This window comes from Sciurus carolinensis, chromosome 9, assembly GCF_902686445.1.
Source record: "Sciurus carolinensis chromosome 9, mSciCar1.2, whole genome shotgun sequence".
NCBI lineage: Eukaryota > Metazoa > Chordata > Mammalia > Rodentia > Sciuridae > Sciurus > Sciurus carolinensis.
The window spans coordinates 110,269,317-110,281,893 of NC_062221.1; the positions used below are offsets into that span (position 1 = coordinate 110,269,317).

At 36.9% G+C, this 12,577-nt stretch overlaps 1 pseudogene; it reads right to left on the bottom strand.

The window, feature by feature from the left end:
• Positions 1–219: 219 nt before the first annotated feature.
• LOC124993374 (microtubule-associated protein RP/EB family member 1-like) lies at positions 220–1,014 on the bottom strand (annotated as a pseudogene).
• Between the last annotated feature and the right edge of the window lie 11,563 nt (positions 1,015–12,577).

The window sequence follows — 12,577 nt, forward strand, 5'->3', positions numbered from 1 at the left end:
AACTAGACATTAATTCTGCTCTGCTACAAGGTAAAAGTTCCTAATTCAAACTTATTGGAAAGGAGTGAAACTTCTGCAAAGTACGCTTTTAAAAAGAGGTACTTTTTGCTTATGAAAAGAAATCAGTGAATCCTCTCAGAAAAATAAAAGGGAGTGATTTGCAGTGAAGCACACGATTTGGAGTGAAGAATTTGGATGTTGCTCTGCTGGTCCAGGCTGTTAATACTCTTCTTTTTCTTCCTGTGGGCCCCCTTCATCAGTTATCACAAAACCTTTGTGGCATAGAGAATGTCTACAATCCTCTGCAATACAGAGTCTTTCTCCCCCTCATTCTCCTGGCAAATCAACTCAATGTTCCTTAGTTTTCCAAAGGGGAAATCTCTCCTTCTCCAAGTCTTCAACAGTAAGTTTCAACACGTTGACCAGCTGCGTCAATTCGGCTGCTTCATCATCCCCATAGATCACACCAGGATTCTTTCTCACCCCTTCTGAGCCAATCTTAGGAGTTGCAGTAGTTCTATATTGAAATGTGGAGCTTCACAGCTCAAGTTGAGAAGTTTCTTCCATGTTTTCAGAGCTGGAGCGACAAGGGAGGGAGCAACTGTACTTTCTTGACCTTGTCTGGTAGCTACAGGGTCATAGTCTTTTCCATTATAGTTTGCATCAAAAAACTTCTTGAACCACTGCACAAATTCAGAATTATCCTGAAATTTTCCTTTTACTAATTTATCCACAGGAATTATCTTGTCAACTCTCATCCTCTTAACACCTTCTTGTAGTACTTTGGAGTTCTGGATATTTTTATGTTCTAGCTTAGCTTGGAATTCCATTTTCTTCAAAGCCACAGATCCTGGCAACAACATATCCATAAACTGACAATAGGAAGCCCCTGAGCACAACTGTTTTTTGAATCTTTGTCAGATTCAACTGCAGAGACTCATTGATCCAGGCCAGCATGTCACATCAACTTAGGTTATTGCTGGTGACTGACGTCGAGTGTATGTTCACTGCCATCTTCAGGCATCAGGAGAGACATGTGCACTGCCCTAGCCCTGCTTGGTTCTGTCTTTGTCTCCTTCAAACTGTCTGACCCCACCCATCCACTCAATGTTCTCCTCACCTTGAACTTTTAAGTGGCTAAGTCTACTTAGTTGTTCTTGTCGGGTCTTTTGGTCATAGTGACCAAATGCTGAGTAAACCATGTAGTATGTTAAAAAAAAGTATATATAAATTATATGTATTATTAATATATGTGGAAGATGATATATAGATTCAGAGGCTGGGCATCTAGTATACAAAATCTACAAGTGAAAAGGGCTAGTTTTAGAAGAATGGGTATGTCTTCTCTATAGGAAAATGAATTAAAAATGGATTTTGAGAAATTCTGATTGGAGAAATGGTGGAAACATGAATTTACCAAGAATGAGGTGTCCCTGGGTATACCCTGACTCACATTTTACTGAGCCAGCCTCTCATTCTTTCTGCAACCACATTCTCAACGTTTTTAGAGAATCATCAGCAAATGAAAATGTTTTTCTTTTAGTCTTAATCACACTCATCAAGAATGCAGTACTCACACTGTCCTCTCTGCTAGTTGCCAAAAAAAAGTTTAATGGAAAAATATGTAAATGAGGCTCCCTATTCCCAGGTTATATAAAGTTACCTCTTTTCCAATTTCTTTTTATAAATACTATTTTTTATCTTTTTTCTCCCTTGATTCATTCTACCAACCAATTCTCTAATTCATGAATAGATTATTTGCATGAAACTTTTCAAGGGAGTCAGAAAAATCACTCAATAAAGCTCTGAATTTTTAGAAAATATAAAAAAGGGTGAGTTTTAATTGTTTTTGAGACCAAACATGAGGTGAGGGGCAGGCAGTGGTGATAGGACAAGGGACTACAAAGGTCAGCCCAGCCAGAGGGTGGAATAACTTGATATGTGAGGTTAGGAAATCTGATATCTATCCTATCATCTGTGTAGTAAAATTGATGTGTTTTTACAAGGAGACTTATGTCAGGGGCCGGCTCTGAGGGCCCCAGAGCCGCACCGTGGCCTGATCTCTAAGATGGCGCCTGGCAGCTTGCCAGACATAGCTGCACTCATATACAAGTTTTAGGAAGTAACTCTGGTTGGTTGTTGTACATGAGGCGATCCTGGTATCTGCCTGGAGGCTGTTCCTTGATAGGCTGACTTTCCTGGTAGTCTACTCTCTGATAGGCTGATATTCTCAATGTAAGTCTGAGACTTGTGGAATAAAGGGCTTTTTTGGTTCCTGTGCTCAAGAAGAGCGTCTGCGTTGTGATTGTCCCTGCGGGCAGTGGGCGATCATAGACTTATGATTAAAATTGTAATTTTAAACACCAACTTTGTTAATTCAAGATCTATTTGATGAGTGTCTACAAACTGCCAGTATGTGTGCAAAGCAATGGTGATACATGATTGTGATGTTTATTTTCCAGAGGGCAGAAGCTGGTGTAGGGATAGACTATAAAGATGTATACAGCCGAACCACTAAATATCTCATTATAAATCATGTCAAGTCTTGTGGAAGAAAAATACTCCAAAAGATATTTGAATGGTAAATTAGAAGGTCAACAATATGTACAATCAGAAAAATGAGAAATTATACTCCATTTATGTATGATTTATCAAAATGCATAAATGCATTCTATTCTCATGTATAACTAATTAGGAAAATTTAAAAAATTTTTAAAAAGAAGGTCAACAAGGTGGTGACTGCATCACATTGGGTAAAAAAATTGACAAGTTGCTATAGTTTAAAAAATATATCATTGCTGAGGATGAATTTTATCCAAAGATACCTGAATGACCCCTCAAAAGAATTTAAAATAAGGAGATTTATTATTGCACAAATAATTCCAGGAAAAGAGACTTGTCCCTTTGTGGATTCAAGAAGGCTAAAAAGTCTTGAGTATCATCTTTACTCAGCATTCAGAGGACAGAAGAATGCCTCTTTCTTTATCTCTTTTTAAGAAGAAGAAGGTTTCCAGAAGTTCTTTGGCAAACTCTTTCTCATATCTAACTAGTCAAATTTCTGTAAAATATCCATTCCTGTAGGACTCACTGGTGAGTTATAAAGAAACACCCTGATTATATCTGTGCTATCCAATAATGAAGTCTTTACTCACATGTAATTGTATACATTTAAATTAAACAAAATTGCATCCAATTAGAAATTCTTTTGCACCAGCCACAATTCAAATGCTTAATGGTAACATGGTTGTGGTTACCATGTTGAACAGCATAGACTATAAATCTTTTCCATCTTTGTAGGAAGTTCCATTGGATAGTGTTGGTGTGGATACATTTATCAAGACTTAAACTCTAGCATCCAGGGAAGGCTCAGGCTTCCTTAAGTCACATGACTTTCTACCTGAATCCCTCCTGACTCTGTTGGAAGGATAAAGGGGACAGAATTGAGTACTAGCTGAGGAATCAACAGTGTTGTCAAAATGTCCATGGGATTGGACAGAACTCATGAGATGACTTTAATGGGTAAAGTCTTGAGGACTGATGGAGCAAAGGAAGAAGAGGAAGTTTTAAGGTGAACATGATAGATACTGGTCCCATTCACTGATAAATGGAATGTAGAGAAGAAACATTTTTTGTGGAAGTGAGTTCAGGACATCTGTGGGAAAGGAAGGTAGATATTTCCAGTAGGCATTTGGCAATTCAGCTCTTTGGGCCTTCAGCTATGTGAAGGTGCTTACAGCTGTGGCTGGGTAAGGTACCTCCCCTCTCTTCTGGCACCTTGGGTGGCACAGATGATGCTTTGGCTTATGATTGATTTGTTTTCTAATATTAATTTATATATGGGAGAAGAAAGTTGAGTAGCAGCAGATTTTTCCCTTCAAAAGGAGCCAGTATCAAGTGTTCAAGAAATCAGAAATAGTGTTTACCATTCCTATACAACATGTGTTCTCTTCTGACACCAAAAATGTTTGCCTTGGTTGGTTACAAGTTTTGCTCACACACACTATTATTATTGCTATCACAATAGGCTAATAAACATTTGATTGTATTAATTGAATATCGAATTTAATTTATAATAATGCATATTCATTTAATTTATAATAATGCATATTCATGTAAAGATGCATATGACATCTTTACACCTTGTTATTTTCTAGAATGGTTTTACTCAGAATACTAAAAGAAATATTAATGCACTTAATTAAGGGGATGGCTGACCAGTGGTGTTTGATTCACACTCCTGTCGTTTGCCATTGAAGTTGTTGCAAAAAATAGAAATGAAGTGTAGTGTCATAAAAATGCTAGGAATATTAGATCTTTGGTAATGAGGAGGAATGCAAAAATTTCCACTCTGTAAAAGCAGAATAAAAAGGAAAAGGCAGTGGGTAGCTTTCTGTTGATCGCCAATATGCAATCTGCCACATGTGTGAAGAAAGGAGGCCACATAGGAGGCACATAACAGAGCTTCTTCCCTTCCCACAGTTCCTCACTCCCTGCTTCATGCAATGCATGAGCTATAGTTTTTGAGGAAAATCCGGTACATTTCATGTTGTACTGTCCATTTTAAATTTCCCTGTGAATCACTTACTGTTATCTGGTAAATGTGCACACTTATAATGTGTGCATATGATAAATCTATGGTTATGTATATATCTGTGTACACATTTGCACTCTATTACATGCATATATGTATTTATCTTCATACATACATAAATTGATAATTTATTTGTTTATTGTTGTCTCTCCCATTAGCATATAAGCTCCAAGACAGCAAGAACCCTCTCTATATTTACATAGCAAAGTAAAATAAGACAATTACTGTCTAAATAGGTTCAGAAAAATCTTTAAAATTTATCTTCAACTTGGTTAATTCTTCTTCTTCTTGATTTATGAATAGGCATAAGAAAAGATGTATTTCCTGTTCACTTCTACAAATGCTTGTGACTTTCATGTATCACTCACGATGGAGAGGTCCATGATCAGAATGGAACCACACAACTGCAATTGTATGAAAAGTTGACAAAAGTTATCACTCTGCTCAGAGAAAACCTATCTTGGTAGGCTAAGTGCTATTTGAAAATTCTGGATTTTATATTATAAAAGCACTTGAGGTAGAGGCAAAAGTGATGATGTGACTATTGCTGACTGTGACTATTGGGAGTTTTTGGGAAATGTTAGGCTTTCCTCTGCTTCTTAACCAAGACAAGTATTGGAAGATCTTTTCAGAAGCTTGTTTGTTTTTATTTTTAGTACTTTAGCAATGGAAGGTAGCATGCCTCAAACAAAAATGTTTTTATTAGCTCTTTTATCCAGGAAATGAGGTATAGATAGAATAAATTTATCAGAAATTTAGATTGCTAGAGATAATGTAAAGAGATGAGCTAATACAATTTTGACTAAGGAAACAGCTCCAAGTAAATGAGTCCTACTTATTGTACAGTTCTTTAATATGAATGAGGAATCATGGGAAAATAAGGCAGGAGGAACATGGTGTATTTGTTTGCATGTAAGCATTTAGAATAGGAAGGTAAATAAACAATTGTGGGGGCTGAGGATGTAGCTTAATGGTAGAGTTCTTGCTTAGCATGCATGAGGCCGTGGGTTTGATCCCCAGCACTAGAAAAAAAAAAAAAATGACTGAAATGGGGAACACTAATGTAGAAGATAGACCAATGAAGATTTTTGAAGAGTTTTTCAAAATATAAAATGAAACTAACAAGCCTCCAAAGTTGTAAAATTGTTGGTAAGGACTATATATTCGTAACTCTTAAGAATTGATTAGAATGATGACTTGAAATGTGATATTTTGCTTCATTCCATTTAATGTGTGTTTCTAATTATCTTTTTGGCTTCCCCTCCCCCCATCTATTCATTGTTCTAGGTGACTTGAAGGAGGAAATGATAACAAGTTGAAAGCAAATACTTCAAATCAGTCAAATACTTATAACTTTTTAGTGTGATGACCAATTTAATAGACTTGTTAAATTGTTTGACCAATTTAACAGACTTGTTGTGTGTTTGTTTATGTGTGTGTGTGTGTGTGTGTGTGTGTATGTGTGTTTTACTTAAGGCAGAACTGAAGGTGAGTATCCTTCATAAGTACACATAAAAAGATCATTAAGATATCTCAAAAAAGCTGATTATAACCATGAAGGATCTACATGGGTGGGAGGGCCTTTCATGGCTAACTGTGCAGAAGGTACAGATTGATGTAGGTGTCTTTGCAATTACTTTATGAGGATGGCATTTCAGAGAAGGAATGAGGTTAAATATTTGTCATATGAAATATTATTAAAACTTAGTATACGTAGGTCAACATTATTTATAGGGCATTTGCTATCAGCATATGAAAAATATCTGTATTTATACAAATGGTATTCAGTTTCCTACTTTCTGATACAATTCAGAAAGGATATTTGGGAAAGCAGAATGGGGCCACATTCTCAAATAACAAAATTGAACCTTTAATGATCAGAACAAATTAATTTCAGAAGTTAATAAAAGTCACAGAAGCAGTTATATGAATTGGTCTAACAATTTGAAAAGATCCCCAACTTTTATCAGACAGTATATATTGGGCCAAGTGGGATCTTCACTTGCTCTCAAGTGTGGTGGTAAGATTTGAGTATAAGGGTCAATGACTGCCTTATACTCAGGGATTGGCAGTGTGGGTGACTGATAGGAAGCTGGCCACATAGAAGGGTTAGTGGAAAAAAACAAATTTTCCCTAGAAGTCAGGTAGGAGTGTTGGTCATCCTCCTTGTCTCAATCAAATTGATGACAGAAAAATTAAAATAAATACACTCTCAATAAAGGCTAATTCTTGGTGGCCTTTTCAGAAGAACTATTTATTTTCCAGTAAAGCTATAGATCTTATGCAAATGTCCATAGTCTTCTGGACTCCTTCAAGTGAACAATTCTGTATGTTTCACAACACTCTGTATATATTATGACTTTGGATAATAGGTATGTTTGTGAGTAGAGTATGTGTTTGTGCTTTTACATCCGTATTTTGTAAAATACAGCCTGATGGTTGATCTTTCAAAATTTGAAACATTCCCAGTGAAAGACTCAGCTTCCAGCCTTTCCTAAATAATCTTTGTTGGCCTACTAGTACTTCCTGACTTTCAGTGATCCAGAAGCAAAAACAAAGTCACAGATATTGCTTTTTGCAACATATGTCTGTGAAGGTTTCTCCCTGCACATGTCAAGACAATACTCTGGAGCATATGTGAGTTATTTATCATCAAACAGATTTTATAGTAACAGGTGCATCCGCAGGACCCAAATGTATAAAAAAGACTAATTTCCTTTCTCCTCCTAAAAGACAGTGACTAAAAGTGATAATATAATGGCTGGGATCCTAGACGACTAAAAGCTTCCAGCAGATGTAGCTCTTGAAGCTTTTACTAAACACTGAGAAATCATTATGCAATCATTGCAAGCAAAGGAGTCACAAGACTGAGAGATATTAATAAACTCACTCTCCTCTCTTAGAACAATGGAATGTAGAGACATGAAAGCTCTTTTAGAGGTGCTCTCACCCCACTTCCTCATTAACCAAGACCAAGGAAGGATGGATGGTCTGCCTAAACTCAGGAGCTGTTCCTACAGGAGCCAGATGTTAAGAAAAACTAACCCAGGGATCTCTGATCCAACACAGCTCTCCATTTCTGTTAAAATCAGCAGACACATCTTATCCTTTGCTCTCTTAACTGAGTTATTTATTATAATACAGTCTTTTCTAAATTCTATTCATACTTAATCCTGTCCTACTTCTTACTCCTAATTTGTGAAATGCTCTTTGTGCTTTTATGAAAAAAAAAATAATTTTTTAGTGCACTACAAGGAATGATTTGAAAAGAATATTATCAGGCAACAAATTCTGTGCTGTGCATGTCACACCTGCCGTGAAATAGTATTTTCTCCTGGCAGCATCCATATGATCACTTGACACAAAATTAAAAATCAGCAGCTCCAAGAGGAGGGCTGTGCAGCCCCCACCAGGCCCTCGTCACTGGTGGCTGAGCTTGAGAGCACTCACTTACAGGGAGTGCAAAAATCAGCTCTGAACCTGGCCACTCTGCTGTGTTGTGTCACTTGCTCAGACCGTGCATGACAAATCCTCAAATGCGTCTGGTGACATTTAGAGAGTACTGTGGACTCTGCCAATATGCCAAGCAATCAGAGTGTGCATGACAAATTATGAAACACATACTGTGAAAATTATGGACTCTGTCACGGTGCCAATCTGCTGCTGAAAACCTACTGCTGCTAGAAGTAATGTTGGCACAAATTTGTTGCTAAATTCAGTCGTATTTCTAATTCAGTAATGGATTGATCCTAATGGTGAGTTGCTGTACCTGTTTAGGTTTCAAACAAGTACTGTGGAGGCTAATGACCTCACCCGCTATTATCAGTAATCAGAGGACTCAAATCCTTTCTCAGTACTCTTTTCTTTTCATGGCTCTTCTTTATTTCTCCGTATCACACAGGGTATACATACACACCCCTAAATCTTGGTCTCCTTAAGGGTTTTTTGGTTGAAGGCCAGTAAACTGGAAGAGCTATTTCAACGTGCAGTGAAACATTGAGGGTATTTCATTTGTTTTGCACACAAACTCACCTGCAGATCCTTGCCTGAAGGACAAGAAGAGTAGGAAATGATGAACTGGAGGAAGGGCAGCTGTGACGAACTCCACCAGACAAGTGGACAGTTTAGAACCAGGATCAAGTCCATCACTGCATGAAATCATTACTAAAAAGCATGGGGGAGAACGGCTTCACAAACCCACTAATACAAGATCACAACAACAACAACAACAAATTTCAGAAATTCAATGAAGGATGAGACTATCAAAGATAAATGCAGTTTCTCCTCTGTATCTGTGGGGAATTGGTCCCCAAATCCGTGGACACTTATCTTCCCTATATAAAATGCCATAGTCTTGCATATAACCTACACACATCTTTCCATATGCTTTAAAGCATCTCTAGATTACTTATGGTATCTCCTACAATGCATAGGTGATGTAAATAGTTGTTATACCACTGTTTAGGAAATAGTGACCTAGAAAAAAAGCCTGCATGTGTGCACTATAGATGCAATTTTTTTTCCAGGATGTTTTGGAACCAAAGTTGGTGGAATTCTTTGATGTGAAACCCTCGCACATGGAAGGTCAACTATATTTATAAAAATATATTCAAAGATACAATTCTACATCCTGAGAGAATTCAGAGGTAACCTAATTACATGTCTTTAGAATGTGCACTTTCTGAAGATCATCACTTATTGACATATAGTTGGCCTCCCTATCCACAGGTTTTGTATCTGTGGATTCAACTAACTGTAGAAAGAAAGTATTTTTAAAAAAATATTCAAATAGTATTGAACATGTTATAGATTTTCTCTTGTCATTCATTCCCTAAACAATATAATAGAACAACTATTTACATAGCTCTTACTTCTTATTAGGTATTATGAGTAATCCTAAGATGATTACATATGCAGGAGGATTCTAATATGCAATATGCCTATACTACACCAATTTATAAAGCAACCTAAGTATCTGGGAATTTTGGAACCAATATTCCATAAATACCAAGGGATTACTATAATGTATTAATAATATGAGCCAAATTTAAGTGTGAAATAACTAATTTGATGTTAAGTGTATATTTATCAACTTATTTAGGAAAGCTGTAACTATTTTTCTGAATATATCATTTTAGGTTCATAATCCCAGATTTTATTTAATTTCTTTACTTGTGCTTGGTCTCCGTGTTATTGATAAGGACCACAAAATTTTATAGAGTGATATCATGTTTTCTTTTCACTATGTCATGTTTTTGTATTTATCCTTAGTAAAACCAACCTTCAAACCTTGTAGAGCATTTTATGGATTAGTGATTATCATAACAATTTGCTTTTATTGCAATAAAATAAGTGAATAGTGATCTTCAAGCAAGTATGTTATTATCAGATTTGTTGCAGTATTAAAGGTGACCCTTGTCTAGTATTTTCTTTTCTTTCATCTGGATCATCAGTTATATTTAATCATTGTGCTTGCTTATGAAAGCTACCTCCAGTTTAGAATTATATTAGTTTTGTTTGAATTATTTTAAACAACTCATGGTCAAAATTTTGTGTTTTGCTCTAAGGAATTAAATTGTGTAGACGCTTTTCCCATAGAAATCTCTCAAAGTTGGGTTAATTTTTTAACTAATGTTAGTACCAAAAGATAATGTGAAAGTCCTGGTCTAGGAGATCTGGCAAAACCTAGTTGCTCCTGGATCTGGCGCTAGCACCATATGGATATGGTTCATCGTGAATAATACGAAAGGAAACAACAAAACAGAGGGATGGAAGGAGAGACCTTTCCAGGACTTTCTCTGCATGGTGCATGCTGAGGCTGACTCTTAGCTTCTGTCAATACCAGACGTCTTGAATATGAAGCCAAGATGTGCCCTCTGACTCGGGGCTCCTTTCCTTCCATGAAAAGACAAGTTGACAAGGCAACCGCCACCTAGGCTCTTCCAAACTTCAAGGAGTTCATCTAAACTGTCAGGGCTAACAATGGCAGTGAGCCCTCTACTTTCAGAGGATACAAAAATGGAGCAAAACTGGGGAAAAGATTCAGAAAGTAGCACACATCTTACATGTAGCACATAGTGATGGAAATAGGAAAGTGATTGTGTTTAGTAATCTGCACATTAATTCTCCTAAATATGAGTGCATTGTTTGGCCAAAAAGAGAGTCCAGGAGGTTGTTCAGTGCCAAATGAAAAAGTGGCAGCTCTCCCTCCATCTATGTCTCTGATTATAGAACAGCAGGAGAGATCGTTAGGGTAGCATACACGTTCTGCTTTGGGGCATATGTCAGGTTCAATACTGTGAATAGATTTAAGCTTTGCCAAGGATGCCAAGTGCTTCTTCCTGTGACTTCTCCAACAACGTGGTGCTGGGCTTGCGCTGCTGGCAGTGTTGCAGCAAACTGTGGTGGTGAGTGACACAGATGGTGCAGAGAGTCTGACATTGCATATTATTTACCAATCAGAAAATGACTCAGTTATTTTATGCACACAATTACAGAAGACCACCTGTACCAGTGTGCACAGTCTGCTTATAGGTAGCAGCAGGAAGAGGGCATGTGTTGATGTAAAAGATGAACTGTTTCACTCTTTGTTATATGTTTTCATAATTTAGATACCCACTTCATTCTTATTCCTTTTGTGAGAATTCAATAACATTTCTCCTCCTGTTAGGACTAACACCATTTGTAGAGTTGGAATTCTGTTACAGGCTGCCCTCCTTGGATTCCATTTTCTAGATATGGAACCTGAAATATCAAAATGTTAATTTGTAAAGTGATTTCCTTGTCTAGTCCCTATAATGTTGTGTTTTAAGGAGGTTCTGGTATTTTTCAGGCATTTCTTGGGTGTTCATCAGATATTTTAAAAATGCCTTAATTATTTGAAAACTTAATGAGGACATTAAGCTGTATCCTCTTGGCACTAAAAGCAAGGAGACTAGTATCTCTTGAACACCTGTCATAGACTCTTCACAGCTCCTCATTTACGCAATCCTCTCCATTACCTCTCAGGTAGGTGTTACTATTGCAGTGCATGGATCAAGTGTCTTGAGACTCAGAATTGAAATGAATTTCCAGGTCCACAGGGCCAATGTGTGGCAGAGAGAGAGTCTAACCCACCACATGATTCTGAATTGAGTTCTAATTCCTAAAATGTTGATTGCATGCTGTTTTGGTCAACTTTTTTTGTTGCTGTGACCAAAAGACCTGATAAGAACAATTTTAGAGGAGGGAGAGTTTATTTGTGGCTCAACATTTCAGGGGTCTCAGTCCATAGACAGCTGACTCCATTGCTCTGTGCCTGAGATGAGGCAGAAATCATGGTGAAAGGATATGATGGAAGAGGAAAACAGCTCAGGATGTGACATTCTGAAAGCAGAAAGAGACAGAGACCCTCACAAAGGACAAAATGCGAACCCCAAAGGCATGCCTCCAGTGACCTACCTCCTCAGTCATATCCTATCTGCCTTCGTTTACCACCCAATCAATCCCTATTAGGGAATTAACACATTGATTAGATTGAGGCTCTCATAACCCAATCATTTCACCTCTAAACCCTTTTGCATTGTCACACATGAGCTTTTGGGGGATACCTTTTACCTAAACTATAATACATACATTCTTCAGAAAGGGCTATCTTATTCTGAGTTTGATAAGGCTGCTAGATTATGTTCTTCCAAAATGAAAATATCTTTAAATCATTATTATAACTATGCAATACAAAAAATTAACTATAGAGATGCATAAGCAAAAAGACCATTATGATGCTACCTACTTTCCCTTACTAGCCCTCCTTATCTCTATGAAAAATGTCAACACTTAATGTTGGAAAATGTACATTCCAAATGGTATATGAATATGTTATTTCAAAAATGATTCACTAACTAATATATTGTGAGAATATAGATCTAGATTTAGTTTATCCTTTCCACTGTTTTGTAACAATCTGTGACATTCCATGTTACCAATAAGGTGATATTGTATTTTATT